The sequence below is a fragment of the Crinia signifera genome, chromosome 5, assembly GCF_055691185.1.
Source record: "Crinia signifera chromosome 5, ASM5569118v1, whole genome shotgun sequence".
In the NCBI taxonomy this organism is placed as follows: Eukaryota; Metazoa; Chordata; class Amphibia; order Anura; family Myobatrachidae; genus Crinia; species Crinia signifera.
Window position 1 is genome coordinate 127,442,968 of NC_139221.1, and position 9,881 is coordinate 127,452,848.

At 39.2% G+C, this 9,881-nt stretch overlaps 1 pseudogene; it reads right to left on the reverse strand.

Annotated features, from left to right (window-relative positions):
- Window positions 1-4,879: 4,879 nt before the first annotated feature.
- On the reverse strand, window positions 4,880-5,002 carry LOC146006033 (5S ribosomal RNA; annotated as a pseudogene).
- Window positions 5,003-9,881: the final 4,879 nt, after the last annotated feature.

Genomic DNA, 9,881 nt, shown 5'->3' on the forward strand with positions numbered 1-9,881 from the left:
GCGTGAACAGGTCAGATGTAAGGTCCTCCGAATGAGTGGTTCTCAAGGGAGGGTACTCTAAAGTGATAATGCTTGGTGAGAATTAAAATAGAATTAAAAGGGTGATGATGCAAGATGGCGGCGAATAAAAAAGATAAAAAGATAAGACCTTATAAAAATGGGGCAATTTCATAACTTTCATTAAAACCGTCTGGATGCATGGTTTTCAGTTCAAATATCCAGAACATTTCTCTTTGTGAAAGTTTATTGGCTAAGTCGCCTCCTCTGGGGCCCAGTCTCACGTGTTCGATTGCCTTGAAGGTAAGTCCTTCTGGGTTGGCATCATGATGAGTCTGGAAGTGTTTATAAATCGCATGGGTATCCACTTTGTTCTTGATGTTCCTACTATGCTCTTGTATACGTAGTTTGAGAATTCGTTTCGTTTTGCCCACATATTTTAAGTGGCAAGGACATTCCAGCAGATAGATCACCGAAGTTGTGTTACAGTTTGTGAAATCTTTGATTTTGTATTCCTTACTGGTATCAGAGTTCGTGAAACTTTTCCTGTTTGGGTGTACATGTTTACATATGTTGCATTTGCCGCACTTATATGTTCCTTTGCACTTAGGTCCTGATGGGTTCTGGTCATCTTTTGCGGTTAGGAGACTGGGTGCGAGAATGTCCTTCAAGTTTCTGGATTTCCTGAAGATCAATGCAGGGCGTGGGGGGAGAATCTCTTTAAGTATTGGATCCATTAAAAGGATATTCCAATGATCGTTCAATGATTTTCTTATTTTTGGTTCATGTTGGCTGAAGGTGGTTATAAAGGCTGTAGAGTTGTTCTTTTCATTTGGTGTTGTTTTATACTGCAGGAGTTCCTCTCTGTTTGTGTTTTGAATTCTTGATGTTGCTTGTTGTAGTATATTTTGGGGGTAGTCTTTCTCTTCGAACCTTTTCTTATATACTTCTAGTTGTTTTGTACACTCATCCTCCTTACTGCAGTTCCTCTTTATCCTGTGGAACTGGGAGTAGGGGATATTTTCTTTCCACTTCCGTTGGTGGTTGCTTTTAAAATGTACATAACTGTTGGTGTCCACTGTTTTGACAAAATTGAGTGTGTTTACTGACTTGTTTTCCCCTTGTAGTATGAGGTCCAGGAATTCAATTTGATTTCTGTTGAAATTTGATGTGAATTTTAGGTTCAACTGGTTACCTCCTATGTATTTCAAGAATTCTTCAAAGGTTTCTTCAGTGCCTTCCCAAACAATTAAAATGTCATCTATATAACGTTTATAAAATTTGACATTATTTTTAAAAACGTGATTGGTATGGATAAAACGTCTCTCCCAGCTTCCCATAAAAAGATTCGCAAAGCTCGGAGCAAATGTCGTCCCCATTGCGGTCCCGCATTTTTGTAAAAAGAACTGGTCTAAAAATTTAAAATAATTGTGACTTAAAATAAATTTCATTGCATCACATATGAAGGTTTTGTGGTTCGGATCCAGTTCAGTATCTTCTTCAAGAAATTCTTTGCACGCGTTTATTCCCATCTCATGATCTATACATGTGTAAAGGGACTGGACATCAATGGTTGCCCAGTTAAAGGAATCGTCCCATTCAAAATTCTTTAAAAGGTTTAAAACTGTAGTGGTGTCCTTTAAAAATGCCGGTAATTCTCTTACATATTTACTCAGGAATATGTCCACATACTCAGAGAGTCCGGATGTGAGGGAGTCAATGCCTGCCACAATAGGGCGACCAGGTGGGTTATCTAGAGTCTTGTGTATCTTGGGCAGGAAGTAAAAAATGGGGGTAATGGGATTGGTCTTCATCAAGAACTGGTACTCATCTTTTGTGATAGTGTTGCTCCGAAGGCCCTGTAGGACTAAAGTGCGTAGTTCGTCGGTAAAAGTTTCCGTGGGGTCCTTCTTGAGTGCCGTGTATGAAGATGTGTCCCCCAAGAGTCTATTGGCTTCTTTCTCATACTTTTCACGGTCCATAATGACCAACCCCCCCCCTTTATCAGCGGCTTTGAGGACTAATTCCTTATTATCTTTAAGTGTTTTGAGTGCTTTCCTCTCCTTGTTAGATAAGTTCTTCTGTTGTATTGGTTGTATGTCATTTTCACATAAGTCCTTTTTGACGAGATCAAAGAAGATGTTGATGTGGTTACCCTTGGATTCGATCGGATAATACTTTGAAGTGGGTTTCAACCCTGATTTAGACCTATTATCGTAATTACTTATTGCCGCGTTTTCTTTTTTCGCAAAATGTCTCTTGAGTGTTAGTTTTCTGACAAACTTGTTCAGGTCTATATAAGTTTCAAATTTGTTCATTGCGCCAGTTGGTGCGAAGTTGAGTCCCTTGCTTAGTAGTGATGCTTCCGCTGTTGTCAGGTCATGTTTCGAAAGGTTAAAAATCCCTTTAGGTTGTGCCGTTATTGTAGGTTTCTTTTCTTGAGGTCTCTTCCTCCTTCCGCTCCGTTTGCCTCTTCGTCTGTTAGTCTTCGTTTGAGTGGTGATGCATGTTTGATGTTCTCTTTCAGATTCGTTCTTAGGTTTTCTCTGACTCGGGTGGCTGTGTCCGATGATAAAAAATTTCTCCTGTTCACCTGTAGATCTTAATCTCTGAAGAGGTGTGAACCTATTCTGCAGTCTGATGGTTGGTGTATGTGGAGATCCATAATTCTGATTGTGGGATCTTGATGGTTTGTTGTAATTGGTGTGGTATTTTCTTGTGTCATTCCTCAATTGTCGGGAGTTGTCTGTAAACCTGCTCCAATTTTTGATTTTTCCTTGGTCGTAGTCGCTCTTGTCTCTTGCAAATTTCTTTTCTTTATTTCTTATTACTTCCTCCTCCATTCGCTCTATCTTCTTGTTAAGTACTATTTCATTTTCTTTAAAGTTCACCTTGTCTTTGTATGTGTTCAAGTTGGTTTCTTTAGATCTAATTTCTTCCTCGAGTGTCTGTAACGTTTTCTTTTTTTCCTCAACTAGTAGTTGCATCAAGTTGAGTGAACATGTGTGTAGGATAGCGTCCCATTTCTCCACGAATGTGTTATCCGTGTTACCGAATGTGGGTTGTTTTGTGATCCTAAGGCCTCTGGGTACTCTGTTGACAGAGATGTACTGTTCCAGTCCCTTAATGTCCCACCATGTTTTCATTTCCTTCGCCAAAAGTTTTTCCATAGCCCAGAATTTGTCATCTAGGTCATTCGTGTTTTCGGTTTCCACCATAGGTTTGGTTTCATTAAATATTCTCTGACACCAGTCATTTCTTTTATTTGTACGTTCGTTTATCCCAAACATACTTTAACTGGAGAGGGAGTTCACCAGGCAGCCACGCAAGTAGTACCAGAATTTACGTAAACAAAGAATGAGTGGCGCCACTTGTGTACCCTCAGTCCAGGCACCAGGTATCAAATAGGCAATATCCCCTTAAGTTCAGGGGTGTCAGCCAATCTTCAAGGGTAAAAGTAATGGTAAGTTACTCAGAGTAAAATGTGTGCATTTAATAAATGAAGATGCGGCGACTGATTGCTCTAAAAAAGTAAATACTATGTGTGCTGGTCCGCACTTTAGGAAACCAAATAAAATATTTTATAAAAGGTGGTCTAAAACACGGTAAAAGAAAATATTTTTACTATGGATAAAAAGTGTCAAGAGGTACGTATAAAAACATATACATTTATTTAAACAAAGTGGACAGCATGTCCCATTAAAAAATACAGACAATTAAAAAATATATTCTAACCTAAAAAATTCGTATAAGGTAAAATAAAAAAGAGTAGCTTAACTTGTAGAGATGAGACAGGAGGGCTAGTGAGTCCCAACGCGTTTCGTCCTTCTGACTTTATCAAGGGGTGCAAGAAGACTGAGGCCAGACCTATATTTATACTGATACATATCCTGTTTCTAGAGTGACATCACTTCCTGTCAATAATTAATTACATAATGGAAAACGGAATGAAAGACAATACCTATAATTATCCCCTATGCCTTATAAGGTGGGGCGCTATAGTGGTACTACAGTAAAACAAACAGATTTCATATACATACAATAGAACTGCTTAACAGGCTAAATTGGATGTGTGCGCGGCACTTCCGCCACACATCCGGTGTCCGGGTAGCGCTACTGCGCATGCGCCCGCGTCTGATTCATAGGAATGCCAGGCTTCCGAGAGAGGTACTCTTCTGCGCTACTGCGCATGCGCCTGTGACGTCCGGGTTCTCTAGTTGTTAAAACGAAGTCTTCAGACTATGTCCGGCGTCTGCATTCTCCGTTAGGTTAACTGCACAGTTCTTACTGCGGCGGCCATTTTCATGTAGACTGCTGGTACTTTCATATGCTCAGGACTTGCGGTGGCCATTTTCTAAGCGCTTTTTCTTATGGCAATATAGAATAGGATGAAAAGAGATACGTAAATAGACTTATAAAGACAAGCTGTATTGCTGGTATATATGATTCGTACGTTAAAGTGACTGGTCAGCGGGCATTAATCATTTCCAGATATTACCCACGTTAAATACAGGATATCCATAGTGTGGATAATGAAAGTGACAAGTGCACTAAATATATGGACGTTTTTAAAGTGACAGGTGCACAAAGTGATAGGTGCACAAATTGAGCAGTGCTTAATGATTATATAAATAATCAATTGGTGGGTGTACTGAAAGTGGTGAGACTATAAATAATTCAAGGGTAATAATTTAATTATATAATGGCTTTATTTAGTGAATAGCTAATCGCTAAGAATCTAAATTACATACAGTGTTTAAGTAAAATATTAATAATAATATACAGTGTTTAAGTAAAATAATAATCTACCTAGTGATTAGTAACCCTCCCTCGGATACCGCAATATATTTTATATGTGACAACGACCAAAGTTCACCGGCCTAGACTACAGCACTGAATTTTCCCGGGTGGTCTCCCATCCCGGTACTAGTCCAGCCCAACACTGCTTAGCTTCCAAGATCGGACGAGATTGGGCGTATACCAGTAATGTGGTGTGACTGTAGCAGCGTGAACAGGTCAGATGTAAGGTCCTCCGAATGAGTGGTTCTCAAGGGAGGGTACTCTAAAGTGATAATGCTTGGTGAGAATTAAAATAGAATTAAAAGGGTGATGATGCAAGATGGCGGCGAATAAAAAAGATAAAAAGATAAGACCTTATAAAAATGGGGCAATTTCATAACTTTCATTAAAACCGTCTGGATGCATGGTTTTCAGTTCAAATATCCAGAACATTTCTCTTTGTGAAAGTTTATTGGCTAAGTCGCCTCCTCTGGGGCCCAGTCTCACGTGTTCGATTGCCTTGAAGGTAAGTCCTTCTGGGTTGGCATCATGATGAGTCTGGAAGTGTTTATAAATCGCATGGGTATCCACTTTGTTCTTGATGTTCCTACTATGCTCTTGTATACGTAGTTTGAGAATTCGTTTCGTTTTGCCCACATATTTTAAGTGGCAAGGACATTCCAGCAGATAGATCACCGAAGTTGTGTTACAGTTTGTGAAATCTTTGATTTTGTATTCCTTACTGGTATCAGAGTTCGTGAAACTTTTCCTGTTTGGGTGTACATGTTTACATATGTTGCATTTGCCGCACTTATATGTTCCTTTGCACTTAGGTCCTGATGGGTTCTGGTCATCTTTTGCGGTTAGGAGACTGGGTGCGAGAATGTCCTTCAAGTTTCTGGATTTCCTGAAGATCAATGCAGGGCGTGGGGGGAGAATCTCTTTAAGTATTGGATCCATTAAAAGGATATTCCAATGATCGTTCAATGATTTTCTTATTTTTGGTTCATGTTGGCTGAAGGTGGTTATAAAGGCTGTAGAGTTGTTCTTTTCATTTGGTGTTGTTTTATACTGCAGGAGTTCCTCTCTGTTTGTGTTTTGAATTCTTGATGTTGCTTGTTGTAGTATATTTTGGGGGTAGTCTTTCTCTTCGAACCTTTTCTTATATACTTCTAGTTGTTTTGTACACTCATCCTCCTTACTGCAGTTCCTCTTTATCCTGTGGAACTGGGAGTAGGGGATATTTTCTTTCCACTTCCGTTGGTGGTTGCTTTTAAAATGTACATAACTGTTGGTGTCCACTGTTTTGACAAAATTGAGTGTGTTTACTGACTTGTTTTCCCCTTGTAGTATGAGGTCCAGGAATTCAATTTGATTTCTGTTGAAATTTGATGTGAATTTTAGGTTCAACTGGTTACCTCCTATGTATTTCAAGAATTCTTCAAAGGTTTCTTCAGTGCCTTCCCAAACAATTAAAATGTCATCTATATAACGTTTATAAAATTTGACATTATTTTTAAAAACGTGATTGGTATGGATAAAACGTCTCTCCCAGCTTCCCATAAAAAGATTCGCAAAGCTCGGAGCAAATGTCGTCCCCATTGCGGTCCCGCATTTTTGTAAAAAGAACTGGTCTAAAAATTTAAAATAATTGTGACTTAAAATAAATTTCATTGCATCACATATGAAGGTTTTGTGGTTCGGATCCAGTTCAGTATCTTCTTCAAGAAATTCTTTGCACGCGTTTATTCCCATCTCATGATCTATACATGTGTAAAGGGACTGGACATCAATGGTTGCCCAGTTAAAGGAATCGTCCCATTCAAAATTCTTTAAAAGGTTTAAAACTGTAGTGGTGTCCTTTAAAAATGCCGGTAATTCTCTTACATATTTACTCAGGAATATGTCCACATACTCAGAGAGTCCGGATGTGAGGGAGTCAATGCCTGCCACAATAGGGCGACCAGGTGGGTTATCTAGAGTCTTGTGTATCTTGGGCAGGAAGTAAAAAATGGGGGTAATGGGATTGGTCTTCATCAAGAACTGGTACTCATCTTTTGTGATAGTGTTGCTCCGAAGGCCCTGTAGGACTAAAGTGCGTAGTTCGTCGGTAAAAGTTTCCGTGGGGTCCTTCTTGAGTGCCGTGTATGAAGATGTGTCCCCCAAGAGTCTATTGGCTTCTTTCTCATACTTTTCACGGTCCATAATGACCAACCCCCCCCCTTTATCAGCGGGTTTGAGGACTAATTCCTTATTATCTTTAAGTGTTTTGAGTGCTTCCCTCTCCTTGTTAGATAAGTTCTTCTGTTGTATTGGTTGTATGTCATTTTCACATAAGTCCTTTTTGACGAGATCAAAGAAGATGTTGATGTGGTTACCCTTGGATTCGATCGGATAATACTTTGAAGTGGGTTTCAACCCTGATTTAGACCTATTATCGTAATTACTTATTGCCGCGTTTTCTTTTTTCGCAAAATGTCTCTTGAGTGTTAGTTTTCTGACAAACTTGTTCAGGTCTATATAAGTTTCAAATTTGTTCATTCCGCCAGTTGGTGCGAAGTTGAGTCCCTTGCTTAGTAGTGATGCTTCCGCTGTTGTCAGGTCATGTTTCGAAAGGTTAAAAATCCCTTTAGGTTGTGCCGTTATTGTAGGTTTCTTTTCTTGAGGTCTCTTCCTCCTTCCGCTCCGTTTGCCTCTTCGTCTGTTAGTCTTCGTTTGAGTGGTGATGCATGTTTGATGTTCTCTTTCAGATTCGTTCTTAGGTTTTCTCTGACTCGGGTGGCTGTGTCCGATGATAAAAAATTTCTCCTGTTCACCTGTAGATCTTAATCTCTGAAGAGGTGTGAACCTATTCTGCAGTCTGATGGTTGGTGTATGTGGAGATCCATAATTCTGATTGTGGGATCTTGATGGTTTGTTGTAATTGGTGTGGTATTTTCTTGTGTCATTCCTCAATTGTCGGGAGTTGTCTGTAAACCTGCTCCAATTTTTGATTTTTCCTTGGTCGTAGTCGCTCTTGTCTCTTGCAAATTTCTTTTCTTTATTTCTTATTACTTCCTCCTCCATTCGCTCTATCTTCTTGTTAAGTACTATTTCATTTTCTTTAAAGTTCACCTTGTCTTTGTATGTGTTCAAGTTGGTTTCTTTAGATCTAATTTCTTCCTCGAGTGTCTGTAACGTTTTCTTTTTTTCCTCAACTAGTAGTTGCATCAAGTTGAGTGAACATGTGTGTAGGATAGCGTCCCATTTCTCCACGAATGTGTTATCCGTGTTACCGAATGTGGGTTGTTTTGTGATCCTAAGGCCTCTGGGTACTCTGTTGACAGAGATGTACTGTTCCAGTCCCTTAATGTCCCACCATGTTTTCATTTCCTTCGCCAAAAGTTTTTCCATAGCCCAGAATTTGTCATCTAGGTCATTCGTGTTTTCGGTTTCCACCATAGGTTTGGTTTCATTAAATATTCTCTGACACCAGTCATTTCTTTTATTTGTACGTTCGTTTATCCCAAACATACTTTAACTGGAGAGGGAGTTCACCAGGCAGCCACGCAAGTAGTACCAGAATTTACGTAAACAAAGAATGAGTGGCGCCACTTGTGTACCCTCAGTCCAGGCACCAGGTATCAAATAGGCAATATCCCCTTAAGTTCAGGGGTGTCAGCCAATCTTCAAGGGTAAAAGTAATGGTAAGTTACTCAGAGTAAAATGTGTGCATTTAATAAATGAAGATGCGGCGACTGATTGCTCTAAAAAAGTAAATACTATGTGTGCTGGTCCGCACTTTAGGAAACCAAATAAAATATTTTATAAAAGGTGGTCTAAAACACGGTAAAAGAAAATATTTTTACTATGGATAAAAAGTGTCAAGAGGTACGTATAAAAACATATACATTTATTTAAACAAAGTGGACAGCATGTCCCATTAAAAAATACAGACAATTAAAAAATATATTCTAACCTAAAAAATTCGTATAAGGTAAAATAAAAAAGAGTAGCTTAACTTGTAGAGATGAGACAGGAGGGCTAGTGAGTACCAACGCGTTTCGTCCTTCTGACTTTATCAAGGGGTGCAAGAAGACTGAGGCCAGACCTATATTTATACTGATACATATCCTGTTTCTAGAGTGACATCACTTCCTGTCAATAATTAATTACATAATGGAAAACGGAATGAAAGACAATACCTATAATTATCCCCTATGCCTTATAAGGTGGGGCGCTATAGTGGTACTACAGTAAAACAAACAGATTTCATATACATACAATAGAACTGCTTAACAGGCTAAATTGGATGTGTGCGCGGCACTTCCGCCACACATCCGGTGTCCGGGTAGCGCTACTGCGCATGCGCCCGCGTCTGATTCATAGGAATGCCAGGCTTCCGAGAGAGGTACTCTTCTGCGCTACTGCGCATGCGCCTGTGACGTCCGGGTTCTCTAGTTGTTAAAACAAAGTCTTCAGACTATGTCCGGCGTCTGCATTCTCCGTTAGGTTAACTGCACAGTTCTTACTGCGGCGGCCATTTTCATGTAGACTGCTGGTACTTTCATATGCTCAGGACTTGCGGTGGCCATTTTCTAAGCGCTTTTTCTTATGGCAATATAGAATAGGATGAAAAGAGATACGTAAATAGACTTATAAAGACAAGCTGTATTGCTGGTATATATGATTCGTACGTTAAAGTGACTGGTCAGCGGGCATTAATCATTTCCAGATATTACCCACGTTAAATACAGGATATCCATAGTGTGGATAATGAAAGTGACAAGTGCACTAAATATATGGACGTTTTTAAAGTGACAGGTGCACAAAGTGATAGGTGCACAAATTGAGCAGTGCTTAATGATTATATAAATAATCAATTGGTGGGTGTACTGAAAGTGGTGAGACTATAAATAATTCAAGGGTAATAATTTAATTATATAATGGCTTTATTTAGTGAATAGCTAATCGCTAAGAATCTAAATTACATACAGTGTTTAAGTAAAATATTAATAATAATATACAGTGTTTAAGTAAAATAATAATCTACCTAGTGATTAGTAACCCTCCCTCGGATACCGCAATATATTTTATATGTGACAACGACCAAAGTTCACCGGCCT